Source organism: Chlorocebus sabaeus, chromosome 20, assembly GCF_047675955.1.
Source record: "Chlorocebus sabaeus isolate Y175 chromosome 20, mChlSab1.0.hap1, whole genome shotgun sequence".
Lineage (NCBI taxonomy): Eukaryota > Metazoa > Chordata > Mammalia > Primates > Cercopithecidae > Chlorocebus > Chlorocebus sabaeus.
The window spans coordinates 14,360,235-14,387,525 of NC_132923.1; the positions used below are offsets into that span (position 1 = coordinate 14,360,235).

The 27,291-nt window shown below is 44.1% G+C and overlaps 2 non-coding genes across 2 annotated transcripts; one reads left to right on the forward strand and one right to left on the reverse strand.

Moving 5' to 3' along the window:
• Positions 1-18,149: 18,149 nt before the first annotated feature.
• LOC119624687 (U1 spliceosomal RNA) lies at positions 18,150-18,310 on the forward strand. Its single transcript, XR_005240836.2, has one exon. It is a non-coding gene; the product is annotated as a U1 spliceosomal RNA (small nuclear RNA).
• A 5,666-nt stretch (positions 18,311-23,976) lies between these two features.
• TRNAQ-CUG (transfer RNA glutamine (anticodon CUG)) lies at positions 23,977-24,048 on the reverse strand. Its single transcript has one exon. It is a non-coding gene; the product is annotated as a tRNA-Gln (tRNA).
• Between the last annotated feature and the right edge of the window lie 3,243 nt (positions 24,049-27,291).

A 27,291-nucleotide genomic window follows, 5' to 3' on the forward strand; every position in this document is an offset into this window, starting at 1 on the left:
CAAACAAACAATGGAAGCAAGTCCTTCTGTTAAAAGGAACACAGAGGGTCATGATAATGCTACTCCTCCAAGGATTTCACGGTTCCCAGATGCCTAGTTTTTCTGTCTCGTTCTTCTGGAAGATCTTATTCTTGGGGGAGGTACACGTTCTCGCGTTTGGGGCTCTTTCAGGTTCATCTCCATTTTCCCCTCAATTTCTCCCCATTCTGTCACAATAAAAAAACAATTCTCACCTCCAGAAGATCCCGCCTGTGCCTCCGCACGAGCCTTTCAGGAGGTCTGGATGTCTGGTCCACCGCTCCCCAGCTTCTTTCCTTGCTTTTGCTTTTCCCTTCCCCAGCTCTCGCTCTCCCGCCCCACCACCTACCACCGCCCGACCACCGCCCGACCACCGCCCAGCTGAGCTCCCGCGGTTCCACCGCGCAGAAGGTGCACTGGAGGCCCCGCCCGTTGCCTGCCCCGAGGGATGCCGAGAAATCAACCTGAATAAACGCCTTGTACAAAGAACTTTCTAATGGAAAAATCTCTTATGATTTCCATTCTCAAGGATCTTCAAAGGACTAAAAGATAAAGGCGATGATGGATTCATTCAACAAGTCCTAATCGTGTGCCCTGGTGAGTGCCAGACCCTGCTCCCTGCGAGGGGGGTCCACGAGCCACCCTCACCACCATCCCTGCCCTGGTGGAGCTCCGGTGCGGGACACAGGATCCAAAGATGGCAGCGGCAGCTCCGCAGCGGCCCCGAAAGCGACTGGGCCGGATGGGCACAGACTCCCTCACTGGGCGAAGGCGGCACAAAGAACCGGAAGAGCCATCCCGGTAGCCCACTGGGCGTTCAGCTTCCCTTAGGCCCCCTGGCGGCTCCGGCCCGGGCTGCGGACCAGGGCGTTTCCGGGGGCTTCTGAAGCGGGTGAGGGGCAGGGCGGGCGAAGGCCATTCGGCTGTCCTTCTGGCTCCAGAATCTCCCAACGCGCAGGTGTCCAACGTGACCAGCGCGACTCACTGCTCTAATCGCTCCGGTTTTCCAAGGCCTTGGTCGGTAGTCCTGCCAGGCTGGCCCTGAGGCTGGAAGGGATGGGGGAGTATGGTGAGTGCGCCCTGCCTATAGCGCCCAGTGGAATCACTAGTACCTGTCTCTGCGGCGCAATCTGTTAGCGCGTTCGGCTATTAACCGAACGGTGGGTAGTTCAAGCCCACCCAGGGACGCCTGCTCTAGCTTTTAAAGAGCTCATGTATTATCATCACTAGAGAATCTCCCCCTATTCTTCCCATAGTCCTAAATCCGAAAGGTTGGTTCCAGGCCAGCCAGGGATATGCCCATTTCAGGAAGGGTTTTCTCTTCTCAGGATTCTAGTCACAGTTAACAGGGATTCCTGTGAAGGACCACCCCACTCAGAGATACAATTCTGACAGAGCGTCTCCTGAAATGTCAGGTTGTCTTGTGCCTGTGTGCAAGAATCAGAGACCAAACAAGTCACTTCTGGTGCGATAAAATCCTCATGCTGCCCCTTATAGGTTTGGATGGGTTATAGACGAACCTCATTCTTTTCATTTTTAATAGGAGGCCTAGAGAGGTGTCCTGTCCCCAGGATGGGCCTGGATTTACTGATTGCTCTATCAATAATGTGACCAGTGGAATCATTCATCATCATAATAATCCTCTCCATTATTTTTGAAAACAATATTTTTCCCTCAGTTTGTGCATTATTTACTTACCCCTTTTCAAAATATGTTTGAAATGAGGTTGACTTCATGATTTTAGGATTACAAAGAATCTGGAAATCATCATTCTTGTACATATATCTTTGACCTCTGATATTTCTATAGTGTAGAGAACTGAATGTGCCACTGCTATATTATAGGCTTTTTAATTTTTAGTTTTGGTTTTTGTGACAGGGTCTCATTCTGTCTCTCAGGCTGGAGCACAGTGACCCAATGGCGTCTCATTGCAGCCTCTTCTTCTCAGGCTCAAGCGATCCTCCCATCTCTCAGCCTTCCCAGTAGCTGGGACTACAGGTGCGGGCCATCACGCCCTGATACATTTTTTATGTTCTGTAGACAGGGGGTTTCACCATGTCGCACAGGCTGGTCTCCAAACTCCTGGGCTCCAGTAGCTCCGAGGACTCCCAAAGTGCTAGGATTTACAGGCATGACCGACTGCAATGGGCCTTATGTAATGCCTCTAACTTCAGCACATTGAGCACATTTATCTTCTGTGGGAGAGGCACCAAATCATATTCCAATTTATTTCTCAACACTAATACTGTCCCTTTCTTCATTTACTTGCTGGCACAACAAACTTTGTCCACACGCCCCCCCCAACTTTGTTTTAGACTAGGTCTCACTCTGTCACCTAGGATGGAGTGCAGTGGTGTGATCTCAGCTTGCTGCAACCTCCATCCCCTGGGCTCTAGTGATCCTCCCACCTCAGCCTCCAGAGTAACTCTTTTTCTTTTTCTTTTTTTAGAGATGGGGTCTTGCTATGTTGCCCAGGCTGGTCTCCAACTCCTGAGCTCAAGTGATCCTCCTATCTCAGTATCCCGAAGTTCGGTGCGAGATTACCAGCATGCCACTGTGGTCAGCCCTGTTTCTTTTTAAAATGTATTTATTTTGAGACAGGGCCTCACTCTGTCACCCAGGCTGGAGTGCAGTGGCAAGATGACAGCTCACTGTAGCCTCAGCCTTCCTGGGCTTAGGTGATCCTCCCACCTCAGTCTCCTGAGTAGCTAGCTGGGACTACCAGCATACACCAACATGCCTGGCTAATTTTTGTATTTTTTTGTAGAGATGGTGTTTCATCACATTGACCAGGCTGCTCTCTAACTGAGCTCAAGCAATACTCCTGCCTCAGCCTCCTAAAGTGCTGGTATTACAGTCATGAGTCACTGTGCCCGGCTTGTCATTGTTTCCTGTGGTGACCAAGTCACATGGGTCCAGAGAAGACAGGTCACAGTGACCTCTTTGATAGCTTTCTGCCAAGTCGCTTATCCGAAGAAAGCAAAATCACAATGGTCCCAGGCATTTTTTTTTCTCCTCCTCTTTCCTCTTTTCTTTATAAATCTTGATTTTACTTTTATTTGCTGAAAACAATCTAATGCCAGTTCTCCCTTCTATAGTAATGGAGAATGAGCATGCAGATAAGTGTCTCTATATGATTCCTTGACAGATTTCTTTCAGAGGCTATGTCCATAAAAATTAGCCCATCTGAGACCCATCATTGGAGCCAACAGACTCCTGCACCTAACAGGCCCCTGGTGCAGACCTGGATCCTTAGAGCTATTGGCTCTTGTTTCCTCAGTTCTTTTGTTTTCACGAGCAGAAACTGAGCTCTTTTGCTTTTAAATACTAAGTATGGTCACTGGACAAGTCCTTTCTCTCTCTCTCTCTCTCTCTCTCTCTCTCTCTCTCTCTCTCTCTCTCTCTGTGTCTCTCTCTCGTTTGCATCGTTATTTTCTTCCATCAATGGCATCAGTGTAGGTTTCTGGTAAATGTTATGGAATGAATTTCTCGGGACAATCTCTGTTGGGTGGTGTTTGGCAAGAATCCAGTCCCTGTTTGGTGATACCTGACAGCTAATCTAGTCTGTGAGTCTTTTTTGATTGTTTATTCATTGTCCTGAGGATAATGGTATTTCCTGATATTTGAGACTGCAGCAAATGGGAAGTTGCTCACATCTCATCTTTCCAATGTTTGGTAAAAATTTTATGGGCCCAATAGCTGTCAATATCTGCAAGAGTGGCATCTCTATTATAAAGATGATCTTACTACTCAATGACCCTCACCCCCAACTGAATTTCATTCCATAGGAGCTCTTGACCTTAACAAATTACTAACCCTGAAGGAGATCTTAACACGGGAAGAAAACTGAATCTGCAGCATGTAAGGAACAGCTTTCTTTGATTTGTATATTCGGGTTTCTAACTAGCTGAAAAATTCAAATATATGCCCTTTAAGGATTAAGTTTAAACCACACCACAGAAAGGAGAAAAAAGAGAGACATGATCACAAGTAAGCAATGGAATCAGCGATTTGAGCACTTCTCACAACTATACAAATCAAATTTAACAACCTCTAGAACAGTAAGGAAGTTCAGCCCTTAATGAAAATGAACAAAAATAAATTATTCACCAGACTCAAAAGGGTATCACAGAATTACTCAGATTTTCAGCAGTGGGGGTTTTCCAAGGATCTAATGAAGTTCATTTTTCAGTTTATTTCCCTCACTGATAAGCATTGTTAATAGACACTATTGCCTCTGGTTTCACCTTAAATGATGTTACATAACCAAATTATTTGCTTTCGAATGCCCGCTAGTTTGGTGGAAGGAATTTTTCTAATGTATAAATATATTTTCTTGTGAAACCAATTGGCATACTCTTTCAGTGGAGTGAATAGATAAATTAAGTCTCTAAAACTTTAAAGAAATTACTTCTGATTATCTTAAGCACAGTAATAATTACGTATATAAAATTAAAATAAGAAAATTAGGCCGGGCGCGGTGGCTCAAGCCTGTAATCCCAGCACTTTGGGAGGCCGAGACGGGTGGATCACGAGGTCAAGAGATCGAGACCATCCTGGCTAACACGGTGAAGCCCCGTCTCTACTAAAAATACAAAAAAATTAGGCAGGTGTGGTGGCGGGCTCCTGTAGTCCCAGCTGAGATCACGCCACTGCACTCCAGCCTGGGCAACAGAGCCAGACTCCATCTCAAAAGAAAAAAAAAAAGAAAATTAAGCGGGGTGTGGTGGCTCACATCTGTATTCTCAGCACTTTAGGCAGCTGAGGAGGGAAAATCAGTTGAGGCCTGGAGTTCCATGCCAGCCTGAGCAACATAGTGAGACTCCTATCTCTACAAATTTTTAAAAATTAGCTAATTAGGCCAAGCACAGTGGCTCCCGCCTGTAATCCTAGCACTTTGGATCACCTGAGGTCAGGGATTCAAAACCAGCCCGGCCAACATGGTGAAACTCCATCTCTACTAAAAATACAAAATTAGCTGGGTCTGGTGGTGCATCCCTGTAATCCCAGCTACTTGGGAGGCTGAGGCAGGAGAATCACTTGAAGCTGGGAGGTGGAGGTTGCAGTGAGCCAAGATCGCATCAATGCACTTTAGCCTGGGCAACAAGAGCAAAATTCAGGCTTAATAATAATGATAATAATAATAACGCAGGGATGTAAAGGTCCCTTTCCAAAACTAACCCCTGAGGAGCTAAGGGATATGTGCACACAAGTAACCATGTTCTGTTCAGGTGACCTGACCAAGGAGAAAGAAGGTTCAAAATCCCCTTGGGCCCTCACTGCTGCCCAGATGTCTGGGAGTGTCAGCCACCTCTTAACCTCAATCCCCTGCTTCTTTCTCCTTTCCCTAATATACAAGCAGCCAGAAATTTTTATTAACTTGAGATGTTTCTTTAGGACATTAGTTCACCATCTTCGTGGTTTGCTAGCTTTCTGAAATAAAGTCACCTTCCCTGCCCCAATACCTTGTGTCTCCTGATTTCTTGGCTGTCATGCAGCAAGCAGGGTGAGCTTTGGACTCAGTTACTAATTCAGTAGGTAATATCTTTAAAAGGAGATAATTCTAGAAACTAAGAGACTGAATTATTCCACTTACAATTTCTTCATAAATATGTTTAGATGTCATCTAATACATGATGCCATCATCCTCTATTAAATGTCAGCTCAATGTTTAATTTCAAGATCTATAGTTAATTTTAAAATCCATGACTAATATTAATGATTAAATGGAGTTAATAATGAAGTCAATAAATAATTTTGATAATAATAATAGAGATAATAAATAATAAATAATTTTGACTGCTTTAAGATTAGTTTATAGATAATAAAAAATACTTTTGATTGCCTTAAGATTCTCTCTCTATATTACTTTGCTTGGAGAATGGTGTTGCTTATTGGGTTCACAACATATGTGTGTGTGTGTGTGTATATATATATATGAATTTCTTTTTCTTTTTCTGAGACATAGTCTCACTCTGTCACCAAGGCTGGAGTGCAGTGGTGCAATGATGCTCACTGAAACTTCAGCCTCCAGAGTGCAGATGATCCTCCTGCCTCAGCCTTCCAAGTAGCTGGGACTACAGGTGCCCCCTACCACACCTGGCTAATTTTTATATTTTTAGTAGAGATAGGGTTTCACCATGTTGGGCAGGCTGATCTCAAACTCCTGACCTCAAGTGATCCTCCCACCTCAGCTTTCCAAAGTGCTGGAATTACAGGCATGAGCCACCTCACATGGCCCTACATATTGAATTTTTTAATGTGGTATACCTCAATAAACTTGTCTTTAAAAAAAAAATACATTCCCGGATTTTGGCACAATGGAAGCACTACAGTCTCCTACTCATTTCTGGCAAGAGTATAAATAAGTTCAAAAACTATGGAAAATTGTTTGGCAGTATACTCTAATGGTAAAACACACATAGCGTATACATATACGCTATGACCCAGCAATTCGACTTTTCTACCCCATAGACTTGTACTTTCCAATATGATAGCCACAAACCACGGGCAGCTGTTGAACACTTGAAATCTTGCTAGTGTCACATGGGGTAACGATAATATTTTTAACATAGTTAGTTGAATACATATTATAAAAATGTCACCTCTTTTTACTTTTTAAAATATGTCTACTAATAAATTTAAAAGTACAAATATGCCTGGCATTATATTTCTATTGGAATTTCTATTTCTAGAGAAAGATGTGAGTACACTTTACCAAAAGACATGTAAAAAGTTCATATTTATTCAAAATATTCCTAAATTATAAAGAATTCAAATGTCTGAGGAAAGAAAATAACTTTTTATATGAGGAAAGTGAGTGCTTTCAAATGAACAAGCCCAGAGTTAGGCATTAAAATGAGACATCAACCACGTCCTGCTTCCCGGTTTTGAAGCTGTGTATTCATCTATTGAAACTGCTTGCTATCACCACAAATAGCTATAAAGTAACCTAAACATGGTGTACTGGACACCATCTCTGACTCCCTATAGCTGAACAATGTATAGTTAATCACTAACCAATGTTATTTCTGTAAACCTCAGGGAGTTCCTGACAAGCAGTTCTGTACCAGCCTCCCCCGGTTCCCCTTTCTGGTCTTTAGAAACCCAGTTGTAACAAAGGACAATGGAGCCCACATCCAAGATTGCTTGGGTCTGAGTCTTCTGGGCAAATGTCCTCACGTTGGCTCAAGCAAACTCTTTAAATCATATTTTGTGTTTAAGCACCTTCCTTCTAGGTCAACGTTTTTGGCCCTGGGAGCAGGATTCAGAGCGACTCATCTCTGACCATCTGACTGTCCTCTCCAAGGCCTCCAGGTGGCTAAATAGTAGTAAGAATTTTATTGGTGAGATCAGTTTGCAGTCCAGGAAGAGACAGTCTCCGGTGGGGTATCTTTGAAGAGGTGCTTTCTCTTCAGAGAGAGAGAGGGCAGGTTGGTTTTTGTGCCTCACAGGTCATATATCACACAATAGAGTCATATATATTCAGTAGGTTTGGGGGAAAGGCCATACATACTTCTGAGGGGTATTGCGCTCATGTGCAATGGGTACATATATGTAACATGTACCCCATCTTCACATTGGGAAGGGATTTTAGCATTAAAATGAGGTGGAAATTGGCTCGTTATGTCAAAAGGTGAACTACTGGACACGAAGTCGGTTTGTGTGCAGTCCCTGTAACATGGCTGAAACTGGCTTGGTATCTGCAGTAGCTTATCAGGAGAGAATGGAAGGCCACTCCTGTGTCCCATCGGAAGTCTAGTGATCTGGGTTGTAAATCCAGTTGAGAATTTCTGGGAAGATTTTGACAATTTGCCTGCTAGCTCCTATTGTTAAGGAGTTTAGCAAGAGTGTGGTTTTTCTTGTAGCCATAGAAATTTAGGAAGTTGCTATACCAGTCCAGCCCTGAATCCTTGACCTGTAGCTAACTTTTATTTCCTTAACCTTAGAAGCTCTCTTAGTCTACAATGGCACATCTATTTTCGTCTCTCAGATCATACCGCATTCCTCCTGGACTGGGTGCCTGGCCAGCTCTGAAGTCCTCGAGCTCTGACTGAGAGAAACAGATGGGCAGTAAGTGGTGAATCCTCCTGAAATCTGGACCTTCCCACTCTTTGGTTGAAGGCCTGGAGTTTACTTGAGTTGTCCTTTCCAGCCTTCCCTTTCTACAGTGGAGGTTTTCTGTCTACCCTGTGGGTGAGAGACTTGAGTTTCAGGAGGAAAAGCTGCCCTTTCCACCTCTGCCTCAGGTCAGAAAGTTTGGGTCACAGTCAGGCAAAGCGCTGTGTGGAAAGCTTCTGCCTTTTTTTGTCTCTGTCCCTCATCAGGAAGGTCTGGGTCAAGGTATTGGCAGGTAGACATCGGTGGTTTTGTTTTCTGTAGCATGCTTTTATGAAAGTTCAAACTTAGCGTTTCATTTGTGACTAATTCTTGTTAGTTCTTTTTTTTTTTCTTTTGAGATAGAGTTTTGCTCTCGTTGCCCAGGGTGGGGTGCAACGGCATGATCTCGGCTCACCGCAACCTCCACCTCCCAGGTTCAGGCGATCCTCCTGCCTCAGCCTCCCGAGTAGCTGGGACGACAAACATGTGCCACCACGCTCAACTAATTTTGTATTTTTAGTAGACACGGGTTTTCTCCATGTTGGTCAGGCTGGTCTTGAACTCCTGACCTCAGGTGATCTGCCCACCTCAGCCTGAGATTACAGGCGTGAGCCACTGCGCCTGGCCCTTGTTAGTCCTTAGCTGGAAAATTCATGGAGGTATGTTCTCCAGCCCTGAAGAAAAGAAGTGATCTGCTTCCGCTGACCCATTCAGGTGCTCCAAGTGACCAAGGATGCTGCAGAGGTGTCACGATCACTCCTCACCACGTGAAGGCGACCTCATAGAGCATTTCCCTTCAGAAGAATGTCTTTATGAACCCCCTTTCCTGTTCTTCTGGGAGGGTATATGTGGGATGGGTCCCCCAGAGCACATGCACTCTGTGGCCACCTGGTGGTTAGAAACAGTGGGAACCACTGAGACAGCGATACACAACTCCGGTGTTATCTGTAGGAGTGACTTCATAAGCACCACACTGTGACCCAAATCACATTGCAGGCCTTGGTCATCTTTGCAAAGCTCCTGAATTATGGGAAATCAAGCTTCAAAATCTGAGCACGCTTTGAAGAAATAACCACCCTTAGAACCACCAGCTGGGTTTCTGTATAACACTTATGAAGCATCCTCTTGTAAATATCCGAGAAACCCGACCCACCTAACCAGAAAAACTCATAAGTCAAATGGAGAAAATGGGGATCTTTTGAAATGTCTAAAATAATTCATTAGGGCACACTATTGGAAAAATTTGGTGTTAGAACCAGGCAAAATAAATGGGAGACTTACTTCCAATGATACCTAGAACTTTCTAAAAGAACTTCTGAGAAAATTGCCTCCATTGAGGATGTAAACTGGGGATATCTGGCGCTTTTTCTGAATTGAGAAATATTGAGGAGGCTTTGTCTCTTTCGCCTCCAACTGCTCCTTCTCCTGCCCCTGCACCTGCATAGTCTTTCTTACCTGAGCCCTCCTTTCCTGCCTTGCCTCTTCTTCCAGCACCATCACCTGAGGAAAGTCCCCGGGGCTCTGGCCCCTTCCCTGAAACTTCTGTTCTGACAGCCCCTTTCATGGTAAAACCCACAGGAAGAGGGGAGCCTACCATTGTGTATACCGCTTCACCATAATGTGAATTAAGAATATTGTAAAAGACTTCCCTTTTCTAAATTGAAATACATTTTCCTCTTCTCTTTCTAAAGCAGGCTCTGCTTTAGACTTAGATGTAGATTGGAGGAGAATTCAGCAATGCACTTAAAAGGCCAAACAAATCTGTCATTGATATTTTAAATGATTGAAAATAATTTATGTATGTATGTATGTATGTATGTATTGAGACAGGGTTTCACTCTGTCACCCATGCTGGAGTGCAGTGGCTCCATCATGGCTCACCGCAGTCTCAAACGCCTGGGCTGTCGCAGTCCTCCCACATGAGCCTACAAGTAGATGAGACTACAGGTGCATGCCACCACACCCGCCTAATTCTTCGACTTTTTATAGAAAGGAGGTCTCACTGTGGTTTCCAGGCTGGTCTTGATCTCCTGGGCTCAATCAATCTCCCGCGTCAGCCTAACATTTACACTGACCACAGAGATGCATTTGGAGAAGGTGATGATTTGGGAATGCTTTAGAAGCAATGTAGATTTCTTATTTCACCAGGTCCACCCAACAAAAATTACCAGTAAGTCTCTTACCTCTTAGAAGCAATTTGAAAACCCAAATTTTTGGCCATTATCAAAATTCCTGGTCATTCAAAATTAGATACTCCGGAGAGCAAGGACAACCGTTTTGCTGATGTGGCAGCTAAGAATGCAGCTCTGAAGGTGACATCGGACACAGAACTTCTCTAAATGACCCTGCTGACTTATGACCCATTGAAAACCTTATTAGAAGAAGCACACGTGGGATCTCCGAAGCAGGAGATAGATCTCTGGAAAGATAAAGGGAACAAGTTCGTTTTTTTTTGGTTTTTTTTTCAGAAACAGCATATGATATGGGCCCAATGATACAATGATCCACCCCTTAGGCTTCAGTTACCCTTTTTAAAGTAGTTCATAAACTGACTTGTTGGAATTCAGACAAAATGATAGCATGGGAAAAGCAGTGTATGGAAAGCCATCGTCTACGATTGCACAAAGGGTTTATTCTTGTGGTACTGTCTGTTCTGTCCCAAACATAATCCTGGAAGATCCCTTCATCGGTGACAGGGACATTGTATCTTTAGCACCCTTTGAGACATGGCAGTTAGACTTTATCCAGCTGTCTCCATCTCAGGGTCACAGATTCCTTCTGGTGGTAATTTGTATATGCTCTCACTGGGGTGAAGCATTTCCATGCCGACGAGCCACAGCCCAAGCAGCAGGCAGGCTGTGATTAGAAAAAATCATTCCTCATGGGGAGTGCCATCTGATCTCAGAGCAACCGAGGAACACACTGTATCAGGCATTTGTAACATTTGGCCTACATCCCAACATTTCCATTGTGCCTGTCACCACCAATTCTCTAAACTGGTGCAACTCAAAAATGGTACAATAAACACTCAATTGACAAAACTAACAGAAGCTTTTAACCTTCCCTGGCCAGAGATCACCCGCCGCTTCTGGAAAACTTCCACTCTCTCCCTTTGAAATAATAACAAGAAGACCCATGCAGTGGTTAGATGAAGGGGCTTATGAACCGGCACTTCTTAAAGGTAGCATTCTCCATTATTGCTAAGGTCTCACAAAACTTCTTACCAAGAGCTCCAAATTAATAAAGGGTGCCTTTCATAATGAGCTGCTGGGAGATGAAAATATCAAAAATTATGCATATAAACTGGAGATATTGCTTACTGGAAACAACATCAAGTAAATATTCCCTCCAAGTCCACTGGAGGGCACCAAGTAGGTATTATTAATATTATTTTTTTTTTTGAGATGGGGTCTCACTCTGTTGCCCCGGCCAGAATGCAGTGGCACAATTATGACTCACTGTAGCCTTTAACTCCTGACATCAAGCCATCTTCGTGCCTCAGTCTCCCAAGTAGCTGGGACCAAAGGTGTGGGCCACGGCACCTGGCTCACATCAGCTATTATTGCCCAATCTCTGTGGCAGTAAACATAAGGGCGTTGACACAAAGATTCATGTTTCTCATATCCCTACCAGAGTGGACATCTGTCAGTGGAGGTTTTCACTTAAAGGTGACCTGCAATATTCGTGACCAAGATGGCAAGTAGCTGACATCTGTTGTAGTCCACTTTTGCCAAACATACCAGCTGTATAACCAGTTATTCACAATTCCAGTGCTTACTGTAACTGAAAGAGTTGGTCTCTTTTTCTGTTGACTGGAATACATACGCCGTTAGGGCTCCTTTAAGTTGTAGGGGTCCTCTCTTGGTGGTTTTGGTAAAATCACCCTATATGTATATTATCTTAAGATATGGCACACTAGTTCTATTGCATGTGTGTGTATATACATATACATGCATACATATACATATATAGCAAAATGCCTATGATCAGATTTCTGTCTTACTTTCCCTAATTAATTTGATTACAGCAGGGAGGGATAATTCTCTGATCAGAATCTCACAAACCATTGCCACTGTGGGAAATTTGACAAGGTGCTGAGTTCGCCACCTTAAACCACCAACCATTTTTGACCATAATGATCCATTGGTACATCCTGTGCTAAATTTCACCAGTATTCCTCCTTATTTTACTGACAATGCAAATCAGGGTCACATCAAGTAAAACCTGTTTTTCGAATCTGTCTGACTCATCCTTACCTTCCTGCCCCATGTCTCAGTTTAACCCATCATAATTGTACTGTCAAAATAACTGCCTGTAATCCCAGCACTTTGGGAGGCCGAGGCAGGAGGATCACTTGAGCCCAGGAGTTTGAGACTAGCTTCCTGGGCAAAATGATGAAACCCTGTCTCTACAAAATATACAAAAATTAGCTGGGCATGGTGGTGCCCACCTTTAGTCCCAGCTACCAGGAACATGAAGTGAGAGGATGACTTGAGCCCAGGAGTTCGAGCCTGCAGTGAATCCTGATGACACTACTGCACTCCAGACTGGGCAACAGAGTGAGACCCTGTCTCAGAAAGTAAATAAATAAGCTGGGTGTGATGGTGTGTGCCTGTAACTCCAGCACTTGGGAGGCTGAGGTAGGATGATTCATTGAGCCCTGAAGGTCAAGAGGTCAAGATTGTACTGGGCTGTGATGTTGCCACAGCACTCCAGCCTGGGCAACAGTGAGACCCCGGCTGCAAAAAACCAAAAATCAGAAACAAAACCAACCAAACAAAAAATTGTTGCCTGACTCTGAAATGTCAGTGGTGAACACCATGATGCTATTGGAAAGTTAAGAGAAAAACACTCCCTCCTGCTATCAGGATGCAACCTGCCCTCTTCCTCTAACATGTCTGACCATGGTTTAAATGCCAAAAGCTGATGTACCCAAATTATACTACACTTACCTGTTCTGCACCAGCATTTATTTTGTCTCTGGAGGAGATCACCATCCATGGCCCTTAAATATCTAAAGGCATGGCATGATGAAGTGCAATGTCTTTTAGGATATTTGGTCACCCCTATATATAGCTCTGAAGAAACTCAACATTGGATGAATGGCAAAACCGAGGCAGGTGGATCACCTGTGGTCACGGGTTCCAGATCAGCCTGGCCAACATTGTGGAATCCCATCTCTACTGAAAATACAAAAATTATCTGGGTATGGTGGTGTTCACATGTACTCCCAGCTACTCAGGAAGCTGAGGTAGGAGAATCACTTGAACCCAGGAGGCAGATGTTGCAGTGAGCCAAGGTCATGCCACTGTACTTCAGCCTAGGAGACAGAGCAAGACTCCATCTCAAAAAAACGACCAAGCAACCAACAAAACAAACAAACAAAAAAATTGGAAAAGTATCCTCAAACTTTTCACTAGGCATGCCCACCACTCTATTTTATTAATAGATGAAGATCCTGTTGGGGGAAAATTTGCTAATTATCTGCCTGGCCATTAAGAAAGTAGCTCCATACATTTTTGGGGGAGCACCCTTTTGCTTTGATGAGATGTTTCTTCCCATGGTTAGAAATCCTTCTTTAGCCTCAGGTAACATTGCTGATAAAAACTGGGCATGGTGGCTCTGCCCTATAATCCTAGTGATTCAGAGGCTGAGGTGGAAGGATCATTTAAACCCAGGAGTTCCAGGCTGCAGTGAGCTATGATGGCAACACTGCACTCCAGCCTGGGTGACAGAGCCACTCCATCTCTCTGAAAGAAAAATAAAGAGTCCAGGTTTGGTGGCCTATGCTCATAATCCCAGCACTTTGAGAGGCTCGGGTGGGAGGATTGCTTGAGCTCAGGAATTTGGGACCATCCTGAGCAAGATAGCGAGACCCTATCTCTTAACAAACAAACAAAACAAACAAACAAACACAAACCAAAATTAGCCAGGCATAGTGGTGCACGTCTGTAGTCCCAGTTATTTGGGAGGTTGAAGTGGGAGGATTGTTTGAGCAAGGGAGGTTGAGACTGCCATGAGCCGAGACTGCACCACTGCAATCTAGCCTGGGCAACATAGCAAGACCGTGTCTTAAAAAAAAAAGAAAGAAAGAAAGAAAGAAAGAAAGAAAGAAAGAAAGAAAGAAAGAAAGAAAGAAAGAAAGAAAGAAAAACAAAAGAAAGAAAGAAAGAAATATTGCTGATGAAACTGTAGCCTCTTTCACAGCTCAACAAAAGGCTATTTATTCACGGGCTAAGGTTGTACTAGATAATTGCATCACTTTAGATGATATATATTTTCAAAGACACTATTAGCCTTATTTAAAAATGGGTAGAATCTGGGCGCGGTAGCTCACGCCTGTAATCCCAGCACTTTGGGCAGCCGAGGTGGGTGGATCACCTGAGGTCAGGAGTTTGAGACCAGCCTGGCCAACACAGTGAAACCCAGTCTCTACTAAAAATACAAAAATTAGCTGGGCACAGTGGCATGTGCCTGAAGTCCTAGCAACTTGAGAGGCTGTGGCAGAATTGCTTGAACCCAGGAGGCAGAGGTTGCAGTGAGCCAAGATCATGCCACTGCACCCCAGCCTGGGAGACAGAGAAAGAGTCTGTCTCAAACAAAACAAAACAAAACAAAACAAAACAAAACAAAACAAAATGGGTAGATACAGCAGCACTTACAAGAGTTCATAAAAGGAATTGTACATTGTCAACTGATAGTGTGGAGAGAGCAGCCCCCTGCCCACCTGGTTGTGATCTCTGCACAACGCTTGCCCACAACCTCCTCTTCCACTTAATACAACACAGCCCAGAACACACAAGGGGAGAGCCGCAGCCACAGCAGCCTCCGCAGCCGGCTTTAGATGATAGATTTAGCTGATCAGGGAGGTGGATGTGTGCTGGTTACAACGTCTTGTTGCGTATCCATATATAAATACTTTCCATGAAGTAGAACTTCATCTAGAAAAAAATTAGAAGTCATTTGGCTACAAGAAATCATGAAAGAAGAACTGGGATGTGATGTTTTCCCTGATGTTTTTAGTTGGCTCCCTAATGGAATAGGAATAGGTTCCCTTACTATTCTGGCATACAGATTCTCTTTGTGAATCTCATTCTTGTGTGCATTATATGTGCTCTATTCAAATTATTAATGTTATATATTTCCTGTTTTACTTCTGAGAAAAGTGATTTTATGGTATCTGAAGACTAGAGATGATTCAACAAGTGACAGCTGTAGACTTAACTGAGGTCTCTCTCTCATTTCCTCCCCCGCCCTCAGCCTGGGAAAGATCATCTGGGAATGAGCCTTCCTGGCAAAGAGGGACACCTTGGCTGAGCTTTTGATCATCAGTGCTTTCAAGAAGAAAGATTTTTAAAAGAATTTTTATCTGAGGAATGTGAGCCACTTCACATGATCAGAGAGACATTAAATCAAGACAGCAACCACTTTCTTCTTCCTTCCTTTTGAGCTATGTATTCATCTGTTGGAACTGCTTGCTATCACCCCAGGTAGCTGTAAATTAATCTAATAATGCCACACCAAACACTATATTCCACGCCGTATAACAACGGATAGCCAAGCTCTCATCAATGCTATTTCTGAAAACCAATGAGAATTCCGGACAGGCACCTTTCTATCAGCCCATCGTGCATCCTCCCTGTTGACCTTTAAAAACCTGCTTGTGACAAAGGCCAAAGGGAGCTCAGATCCAAGATTCTTTGGGTGTGAGTCTTCCAGGCAGCTGTCTTCATGTTGGCTCAAGTTAACTCTAAATTATATTCTGTGCTTCAGCCTCTTTCTTTTAGGTCAACATGTTCAGCAACAGTAGAATAAATAAATAAGTTGGTCTATATTCATACAAAGGAATACACCCAGAAACAAATAACCACATGAATAACATGAACAATTCTTAGATGTAAGACTGAGTGAAAGAAGTCAAACCTATGCCTCTGCTCCTGAGACCAACTTTGCAAAAATTACAACTGGGACAATTATCACAGCAAAAGAGATCCGACCTAACTGATTCCATCTTGCTTCCAACGTCCAAGCTGTCCTTGTTCAATCCTGGGCACAGGCCAAAATAACTTTGAGAGGAACTTAGTTTATGGTTTAGCCGTGAAACAAAGATGATAATAGCCCTTTCCCAAAACAAATCCCCTTCCTACCCAGGGACTAGACTGCCTTTGCAGGACTAACAAATTAGCCACAAAATTAGAAATGATGGTTTAGGAGTCATGCAGCCTCCAGGTTACAAGATTCTAAACCTCCCCAAATTGTTCCTGGGGATCAAATCACTATTGTAAAACATAAGATCAGTGTGTGAGATATTTTGCAGACCCCACACTCAATGCATCAGCTGGCACCACCCAGATGGATAAACTAGCTCATCTGACCTTGTGGCCCCCACCTAGGAACTGACCCAGCTCAAGAAGATGCTTTAGCTCCCTCTGAGTTCATCTCCGACCTGACCAATCAGACTCCCAACTCACTGGCCCCCACCCACCAAATTATCCTTAAAAACTCTGGTCCCAGAATGCTCGGGAAGACTGATTTGAGTAATGATAAAACTGGTCTCCCACACAGCCGGCTCTGGATGAATAACTTTCTTTATTGCAATTCCCCTGTCTAGATAAATTGGTTCTGTCTAGGCAGCAGGCAATGTGAACCCATTGGGTAGTTATACTCCCCCAAAACCCACTACATACTTTATGATTCGATTTATATGAAAGTAAAGGACAGGAAAAACTGGTCTGATAGATTTGGAGTCTATGGAGTATTGTCCGAGTTTGGAGTTGTATTCTACAGATTGAACGTAATCAGTCAAGCACCTCAAATAAAATTTCCCCTCAATTTTTTTTTCCTCCAAATTTGGACCACTTTGTTTCTGTTTTTGCAGAATATAAAGTGCTAACATGAGGTAAGTGTTAAGGTCCAGAGAAGGCTGTGGAAGAGATGACACACTCCAGCACCATGCCTGAGTGTCCAGTGTGCTCTGCTGGCAGCATATCTGTACATTGCTGTATTTGAAAACACCCTACAAGATTCATGAAATTGGACCACCGTCTTTATAACAGTGCTAGTGGTAAAACAAGAAAGGATGGCTGGTATGCAGTCATCTGAGCAGCCTCTCTAGTTTCATAGATATGGTTTCTCTCTGATATTGAACAGCTTCCAATTTCAAGTAGAATGCTACATCACAAGAATAACGATGTGAAGAGAACCAGTTTCTTGTGTAATCCTACATGTTTTAGTCTGCGCATTTCAAGCCATTGTTTGAAGAACCGTGGACAGGCTCCAACGGTCCGCCAAAGAGGTCCTCGGCAACACAGGCTAAGAACCAGCTTCTGGGCAGGCAGTGATGGCTCACACCTGTAATCCCAGCACTTTGGGAGGCCGAGGCCGGCGGATCACCTGAGGTTAGGAGTTCGAGATCATCCTGACCAACATGGTGAAACCCCGTCTCTACTAAAAACACAAAAATTAGCAGGGCTTGGTGGCGTGCTCCTGTAATCCCAGCAACGCAGAAGCCTGAGGCAGGAGAATCGCTTCAACTCGGGAGGCGGAGGTTGCAGTGAGCAGAGACCATGCGACTGCATTCCAGCCTGGGCGACAGAGCGAGACTCCGGCTCAAAACAAAAAACTACAACAGAAACACCCGCTTCTTTGGAAAGATCAGGGGCGGAGAAGGGAGAGAAAGGAAGGAGAGGCAGAGGTCACTGCCCCCGCAGGCTCTGGCAGCAAGTTGTTCGGCTGAGTGGCGGAAGATGGGGTGGAAAAGCAGACTAGGACGGGAAAGACACTGTTGGTGACATCACGGAGAGGGAGACTTCTATGTAGATGAGGCAGCGCAGGGGCTGCCGCTTCGCCACCGGCTGCTTCGCCACGAAGGAGTTCCCGTGCTGTGGGAGCGAGTCCAGGACCGCTAGTCGGACCTGAGAGTCCCAGCTGTGTGTCAGGGCTAGTAGGGCTCGGGGGTGCGCGTGGCAAGTGACCGTGCGTGTAAAGGGTGAGGCGTGTGGGGCTGTGGCAGGGCGGAGGTTTGTAAACTCATACTTACCTGGCAGAGAAGATAACGTCCTGAAGGCGGTTTTGCCAGAACAAGGCTTTTCCATTGCACTCCCCACATGCTGATCCTCGCGTTTTCTCCAAATGTGACAAATTCGACTGCATACCTTGTGGTAGTAGGGGACTAAGTTAGTGCTTTCCGCTGAAATCTTGTAGTGCAAAAAGTGAGCAGAGAAAGTACCGTGTTACCGTCCTGTCCGCCCTTGTCGTGAGCTTGTTTAACACAAGCTAAGTGGCTGCAGGGTACTTCTCTTCCCTTTCTACGTGGGGCTCCTTTTTGCAGATATTGCCTCATTGTCTCCAGTCTCTTGGGTTCTAACGCTCTGTGAAAACCTTCGTGTTTCTTAGTAGCCCCCAGAGTCACCCTTCACACAGCCTCTGCTTCTAACCGCAGCCCCCACAGGAGTTTGTGGCATTTCTGTGCTGGCGGGGAACGTGTTCTCACCTCATAGAGCCAGGTAGAAACTACGCAGTCGCGTGCTGTTCTCTGGGATGAAAGCAGGGCCTTTGGTGCTGTTCTTAGGGATGAAAGCAGTGTCCCCGTTCGGTTGTAGACACAACACGCTTGCTTTCTGTAGGGGAATGGGAGGGCTCTCCCCGCGTCCAGGTGCCCTTGCTCATGTTCACGGAGGCCCGCAAGTCAGAACCGCAGTCTCACCTGTCGGCAGAATGCGCTGCGATCTACCCCAGCTACCCGAACTACCCAGCAATAAAATGGGACACGTTACGAAACATGAGATGGCATGGATAATCTCAAAAACATTATGCCGAGTGATGAAGAGGGCATCCTGTGTGGCGCCATCAAGGTGAATTTCTAGAACAGGTGAAACTAACCTGTATAGTGACAGAAACTACATCATTGATTGCTGGGGTCGCGGGGGAGGCGGGACTGACTGCAAAGGGCACAAGAGGACTTTTTAGAGTAATAGACACGTCATCAAACTTGAAATGGATGCGTTGTACCATAGTCAGCTCACACCTTACTCAACTTGGTTGTAAAAAAGAATAAGAAAACCACTCCAAATCTTAATGTCTTCTACTCAATTTAGTGTATGTTTACCGTACCTTAGAGGATTCCTTTAGAAAAATGTCTCTCTAACTGTGCTAGGGAGTTGAGGAATTCCTTCATTTCTGTTTCCGTCTCTTTGTCTGCAGTTAAGTTGATGCATTATTAAATGGAATATTGGTAAAATAAAAATAAAGTCTAAGCTCAATTTTATAAAAGCATACATATATGCTTATATTTATTTAAATATATAATTATATTTAATATATATTTATATATTTTTAAATATATATTTTTTATTATTTTGCAATTTTTTCAGGTATATATATCCTTCTTTATTATTTTTTCTTATTTTTTCTTTCATGGGGCCTGGGGGGGATAGTCTAGCTAAAATATACATTCTTCTCTCTGTAGATATACCACAATACCACGACTCCAGTGTTGCCCGAATGTTATGAGAAGTTATTTTTGAACTTTAGGTGATCAAGAATTTTACATATGTTTACATTTTCTCTACTGTTAGTACAGTCTATGCTTAGCATGTATACTTTTTTTTTTAAAAAAAGGCAATAGCTTAAAAATGATTTGGAAGAAAAATATATAGATATGTTAACAGTAGTTAATTCCAGGAGGTGTGAATATGGATGACCAGTTATTTTCCTCTTAATGAATTTTTATATTTTTAAATGGAAAATCCTCAATGACCTGGAAGTGAAAGAACAGATTAGATTTGGAAGGGGTGTGGGGCAGGTGAGAGGAAAATGTAAAGGGAAGGACAAACCCAGTTCTGGCAGGAATCATGTTTAAGTTGAAGGTTTCTGGGGAGAAGTTGTTGGGACAAGAAGGATATGAAGGAGGCAGGAGAATCACAAAAATATTTAGTACAGTGTATTGCCTGTCTTATCGTTCCTCCTCCTTTTGTGTTTCTTCAAAAGAAATACACAGATTTCTTTTCAAGCATGCTTACCATTTGTGTTTCTCTTTTATTAGTGTAACTGCCCAGTAGGTTTATCTTGCCTGTTGCCCAGATAAACCAATGGAGCTGAGAACAGCAGGTTTTCTACAACAGAGAAAGAATTTAATAAATGCAGACACAGCTGAGGGACTAGGACAGGGATTTATTATTACTCAAATCTGCCTCCCCCCGAATTCAGAGACTAGGGTTTTTTTGTTTTGTTTTGTTTTTTGTTTGTTTGTTTTTGTTTTTTGTTTTTTTAAGGATAGTTTGGCAGGCAGGGGGCTAGGAATGGGCAAAGCTGATTGGTTGGGTTGGGGATGGAAATCACAGGGTGTAAGAGCTTGTTTACTTGCATGGAGTCAGTCCCTGGATGGGGGCCACCAGACCAGATGAGCCAGTTTACTGGTCTGAGTGGCACCAGCTAGTCCATCATAAGGCAGAGTCTGAAAAATATCTTAAACACCAATCTTAGGTTTGACACTAATAATGTCATATAAAGGCACAGTTGGGGAGCTTAGGAATCACGTGACTTCTGGCTGTGTGGCTCCTGAGCCATAATTTCTAATCTCGTGCCTAATTTGTTAGCTTTGCTAAGGAGTTCTGATCCCCAAGATAGGAAGGGGTTTGTCTCAGGAAGGGGCAATCATCTTTGTTTCAGACTTAGACTTGGAACTAAACTCCTCTCACAGCCTGGCCTATGCCCAGGAATGGTCAAGGGCAGCTCAGAGGTTAGAAGCAAGATGCGGTCAGTCAGGTCAGATTTCTTTCACAGTCATAGTTTTCCTATGCCAGGTTTTTCTCATTGTCATAATTTTTGCAAGGGTGGTTTTGTTAGGAGCAGTAAAAACGCAGTGGTTCTGAGAATGTCCTCTGGAGCCAGGCTGCCTTCACTTCAAATTCCTGCTTTCAAATCCTCCTTTGCTGGCTGAGTGACCCTGGGCAGGTCACGTAACGTCTTTGTGCATCTCAGTTTTCTCATATGGAAGATGAAAGTGATGGTGTGACCTCTGCCTGAAGTAAGGAATAAATGAGTAAACATATGCACATCATCAACTGTGCGTGACATGTGGCACTTTGTGATTCAGGCACAGTTGATGATGTGCATATGTTACTCATGTGCATGTTAGCTCTTGTATTTTGCCTGCAACACTGCACAAAGAGCAGATGTGACAAAAACCATTTGTACTGAAGTTACAGCAGTGATACTTTACAGTGGCCGTGCACCCTCCCAGGGAGACTGCAGTAATCCTCTCACCAGCAGTAACCTCCTGGGCTGGGAGATCCCAGTCAGGCCCCTTAATCTCCGGCAGGTTTGACCCTCAAGGAGCTTCAGGGAATGAGCTAGAGAAGTATTTCTATCTGGGAGGAGATGGGAGTTTATTAGCTTATCTGTTCAGCTCATCCAGAGGGGAATAATGATTCAACTTCTTGCTTCGAATCTGCCCCAATAAAATTTTTATAGTTTTACAGTGGAAGACATTTCTACATGTAGGGGAGGAAATAGGACTTTTCCTCACCCAGCCTAGGTTCACTACAGAGACCCTTACAGCAAAAGACAGACTAACAAGAGAAGAGCATATGTATTTATTTAATGTAAGTCTTACATGACAGGAGCACCTTCCAAAGGAAATGAGGGCCCATGGAAACAGCTAAACCTCAGGGGTTTTTTTTTGTTTTTTTTTGTTTTTGTTTTTAACAGTAGTTTTATTGAAGAATGGATGGTCATGGAGAAGTATGATAAGACAATAAAACTATGATCTAACAGTAACAAACTGGGGAAAATGTAGCCAGGCCTGTGTTCAGGCTCTTCCTTGTCCCTGAGTCTTCAGACTCCAGAATGCACCTTTCCTCTGGGTACAGAGAGGACACCTCTCATGTAAGGGTCTTATAATTGACTTCAGGGAAGAAGGGCAGGGGGAGGGTGACAGTGACCTTCCTACTTCTATTGTTTATTCAAATTAATTAAACATAAAATATTCAGTACCCCAAGATGTTATATTTTGGAGTAGCATGTCCTGAACCCCATCATGCACATGCAACAAAACCCAGAATCTTTGAAGAGTGATGACTACAAAATATTTAAATTCAAAATATGATGGCCAAGTAGGGTGGCTGACGGCTGTAATCCCAGCAGGGAGGAGCAGGAAGGCCCAGGAAGGCAGATCACTTGAGTCCAGGCATTCAAGAGCTGCCTGGCCAATATGGCAAAACCCTGTCTCTACTGAAAATACAAAAATGAGCCCAGCATGTGGTGCACACCTGTTGTTCCAACTACTTTTAGCTGATGGGGAACAGGTGGACTGAGGATCAACTGAAACAATATTATATTTACAAATAATTTTTTTTCCTGTAAGGCTAGTCAAGTGAATCAGTGGAAGTGGAGAAGGGATAAAGAAACCTGTAACTGGTTGTGATCAATTATTTGTAAACAGGAATGAATTTTTATGCACTATACACTGTTGTCAAATTTACATATGCTGCAAAGCTGGTGGTGAACAGCAGAGCCCTGGTCCCTTCCTACACTTACCTCTAGGGATAACAAGTTTTAATGCATGCAGCCAAACTCTACATAAATACTGTTAGGCTTTGTCCCATTTTCCATCCCAGGCCCTACAGTCCAGCCTGCAAGGGGAAACGGAGTTTGTGTGTTTTCTTGCCTGCCAGTCCACTCCAAGGACCAAGAAGATGTCCTCTCCCACCCCCTCGTCCTCCAAACGGAGACCCTCAAAGACTGTGGTGTTTTTCAGTCCTTCATAAATGCCCTCAGCCCCAAAATATGAAAATCAGAGGGATGGTCCTGAGTGCCTGGAGCGACATCTTAGTTCATTCCCAAGACCCATCAGGAGCCTTATCCCAAGTGCTCTGAAGAGCAGGAGAGAACGTTTTTTAACTGTGGTAGCGCCCTAAGGCAAGACTTTGGGGCAGGGTCCTGACAGGACGACGGGGAGCCCCACCGTCAGAGACTCGCCCCTCAGAGCTGCTCAGGTTCCTCTTTCCCGTGGCCCTGAGGGAGCTTGGCCGGGGCGACCGAGGATCAGAACCCGCTCTCCCAGCCCGCGCGCTGGAAGAGGCCGCCGCGCAGATTTCTCTTTCCGGCTGAGATCCTGGGAGGAAAGAATAGATCCCCTGGAGTCAGGTTCCAAAGCTTAGTGAAACAGCGACTTCTAGGGCCCGCAATGGAAACGTAGGAGCTAGAAATTCGGCATAAAAATCTGAATATGAAGAACAGAATAAATTAACATTCAGAATCAGAGGGGCCATCTGAATAAAACAGTGCTACTCCCAAGTTAAGTTTCGAACCATAGACCCTAAACTGAGACACAATCTCCAATGACTGAGCTAACCCCATCAACATTTCTCACGCCACCGTTTACTTTCCAAAATGACAATGGGTGCCATTAGGAGATTTCCCGGGCGGAAGGAATCTCGGGGTCTAGGATTGAGGGGCGGCAGCCTTTTTGGTGGAGGAGACCTCTCACCCCGAGTCGCCCTGAGAGGGGGTGGGGACTTGCTGGGTCGCTGGGTCCCTGGCGTAGGGATCCGGGCCTCCGATTGCTGGGTGCCAGGAGGCTGGCACAGGAAGGGTACCCTGCAGGTTCGGTCGCCGCGACTGGATGATTCATCGATTTCGCTGTGGTCGGGGCCACTGTGAGAACCCGGTTTCTGGGACCCGTAACACTGAAGAGGAAGAGGAAGAGGGGACGAAGAACACGGGCGACATCGCGAGGCCCCGACAGAGGTAGCAGAAGGAACACGGAGGCCTTCAGCGCAGAGCTTCTGAACGTCAGCGGAATCCCCATTCCATTTAGGGAGTAAAAGACGGCACTACCATCCTGATTAAACAGTAAGGTCCCACCGAGGCTCGAACTCGGATCACTGGATTCAGAGTCCAGAGTGCTTACCATTACACCATGGAACCACACAGTGGAAGGTTGCAGCAGTAGTCTGAATTCCTAATAAGTAGCAATAGTTCCCACCCACCCATGTCAAGGCATTTCTTTTGATCCCACAAGCAACACTTGAGGAAGGTGGACCTGCAGGAAGGAGCCACCCTTCTTGCTTCTTCTCTGCCCTCTCCTTTGATCGACTTCTATCATTTCATTTGCATCTCGGAAAATGAGGCAAAATCCACTGTGGGTTTAGGGCCAGAGAAGAGCCCTTGAAGCCTCGGTCATAGAGTTACCTGTGCCGAGGTGAAATTCCTTCCTTCCTACCCTCCCTTCCTCTCTCTCTTTCTCTCTCTCCTTTTCTCCCTTTCTCTCTCTCTAACTCTCTCTCTCTCTTTCTTTCTTTCCTTAAAGCCTCGGTCGCAGTTTCCTGTGCCGAGATGAAATTTCTCTTTCTTTTCTTTTCTTTTTTTTCCCCTTTCTTTCTTTCCTTCCTTCCTTCCTTCTTTCTTTCTTTCTTTCTTTTTTTCTTTCTTTTCGTTGAGACAGAGTCTCTTCTGTTGCTCAGGCTGGAGTGCAGTGCAGTGGCAGTGGGGGATCTCCCCTCACTGCAACCTCCATCTTGTCGGGTTCAGCTGATTGTAATCCCCGGTATCTGAGATTGTAAGCACTGGCCACCATGCCGGGCTAAATTTTGTATATTTAGTAGAGATGAGGTTTCCCCATGTTGGCCAGGCTGCTCTCGAACTCTTGACCTCAAGTGATTCACTTGCCCCAAGGTGTGAGCCACCGTGCCCAGCCCAGAGATGAAATAGCTGTAAAATTTCTGTTATTTTCTTTATACTTTCCTTCTTTTCTGGTTGCCCAAGGAGGTCAGATGATTGTCAAAACAGGACATGGTACTTCCTGGGCACATTGCCCCCTTCCTCCCTGTAGTATATAATAGAAGACAGCAATCAAGTGAGATTGGGAAGCACGGAATCCTTTATTTTTTTCTTCATGTACTTCTATGTTTGCTTGGTTGGTTGGTTTTAACAAAATTTTCTCACCAGAAATGGAGATTTGTTGGATTTAAAATAAAAGAAATCAGCCATGTTGTACATTTCTATAAAACACTCAAACCAGGCCATACTCTCCTACTATGACTCAAAATCAGCCATATACTGTCGAGGTCAAGAGACAGGGCCCTGATATTTAAGCACAGTGTGTTTTCTCAAAATTGGCCAGGTTGATGCCATTCCAATTTCTCAATATCTCATGATCCATCAATTGCAGTCTTTAAAAGTGCACATGTGTTGTTACTGAAAGCCCAGGAGTTCAGTCGAGGCCCTGCTTCTCAGTTCACAGAAAGCCAATCATTGAGACATCAAGTATTGCTGAGGAAAAAGGCTTTAATTGGGTGCTGCAGCTGAGGAGATGGGAGATCAGTCTCGAATCAATCTCCCTGATCAACTAAAGTGAGGGGTCTATGTAGCAGGGAATAAACATAATTGTGGGTGGGAAAAGAGGAACTAGGAAAGGGTGAGGAAGCACTCATGATGAGTGAGGGGACTGACATCTCATTGGAGGCTGTGATCTGCTGAGTTTCAGGTCTATGATGCTTTTTGAGAGCCCTGAGGGTCCTTTCCTGAGGAAGGAACTCAGATAAAACAAATGTAAATTTCAAGCTGTAAGACCAGAAAGGTCAATTTCTATGTCTGTCCAAAAACACTGTCTGTGGGACTATTGGGTCAATTTCAGTCCCCACTTTCTATTTGCCAGTTCCTCAATCATGGGGAATCTGGTCATCGATCTTTCTGGCTGCATCATGTGGAGAAGGGGCATCCTGGGCAGCTCCACACCATGGGTGACCGCATGGCCACCCAGGAATCAAACGTTTATCTAATACTGTAGTTTCTCCTGAAACACAATCTTCCTCTCTCCAGTCCCCCATTTCCACTAAAGACAAAATACAGTAGGACGAATGTACCTGCAAAAGAAGCTTCAGTCCCCTACACTTGGCCTGATTACCCACACAAAGTGCAGCAAGAATCATTGTTCATATAGACTTTCCTAAATGGGCTTTGCTGGAACATTTCACAATGCCATTTCAGGCAAAGCCCTGGGAAAATTATTAGTTCCTTCACCTGTGTCCCATTATAAAAGAAAACAGAATCTTATTGAACTTATGCAAACAAACACATTGTCACGAGTTAAGAATACTCAGTTTACAAATTCTGGAGAAATTCAGCAGAGAGAAAAAAATATGCCTCAAATTCTGTTTAGAAGACTATTCTACTCAATTGCTGCAGGCTATAAATAGCTCAAAAGGAAACAAGTTCTCCAGACTCTGAAGAATCAACAATGTTTGAAACAAAGGCCGTAAAAACTTTTTTCAGTCCTCTATTAGTTCAATCCATGCAACCAATTCCTGCTCTGCATCATACTGGGCTAGTAATCTCTGTGAACACATCAGCCTGTCTATTAGTGCCCTGGAAATTTTCTCTTTAGTTCAATGGCACGATCTCCAAAGTTACCAGAAACCTGCATCCAAGAGTCTTTTTTATGGACTTCCCCCAAAGAAGCAAGGCCTGGACCTTAACTGATTATAAGTCACTTTTTGAGAAGAATCAAAGCAAAACAACAATTGTGGATGACAAAAGCCTTAGGACAGCCATAGTTATAGACACAGTTGACAAGGGAATTCGGTTGTTTCTGTGGCACGTAACAATTTAACATAATAATCATAATTATTACTGACAGCATATCAGAACTCTAGGAATCTCATACAATCTTGGAACACACATTAACAACACATCTGTGTCAACAGAACCCAAAGGAAGTGAAATGCCACCTCAGATTTGACAATGATTCGTGCATAATTCTAGCGTAACAAATAAGCCTAAGAAGCTTAATATATCTCTCTTGAGCTTCAAGAACCTAAAATATCCAAAAAGTTAATTTGAGGTCCAAAGGGCTGAATTTAGAAACTTTACTCTTAGAAAGTTTGCCAGATATCAAAGTTTTGAGACACTTGATACCACAAAATAGGATCACAGGTCACCTTAGAATAGTCAATCATTTTGACAAAATGATAAAACAAAAATGTTCACCCTTTGCTAGAAAGGAGGCTGAGTTTTCTAAACAGTAAGTGCTAATGAAGACCACATGAGGCCATGTGTATCTGTCTTTCCCCTTCCTTCTTTTGCCCTGCAGTTTACTTTGAAAGTAAACAAAAATATTTTATCCATTATTAATACTACACAAACATTTTGATCAAGAGAAATTTTACCTTT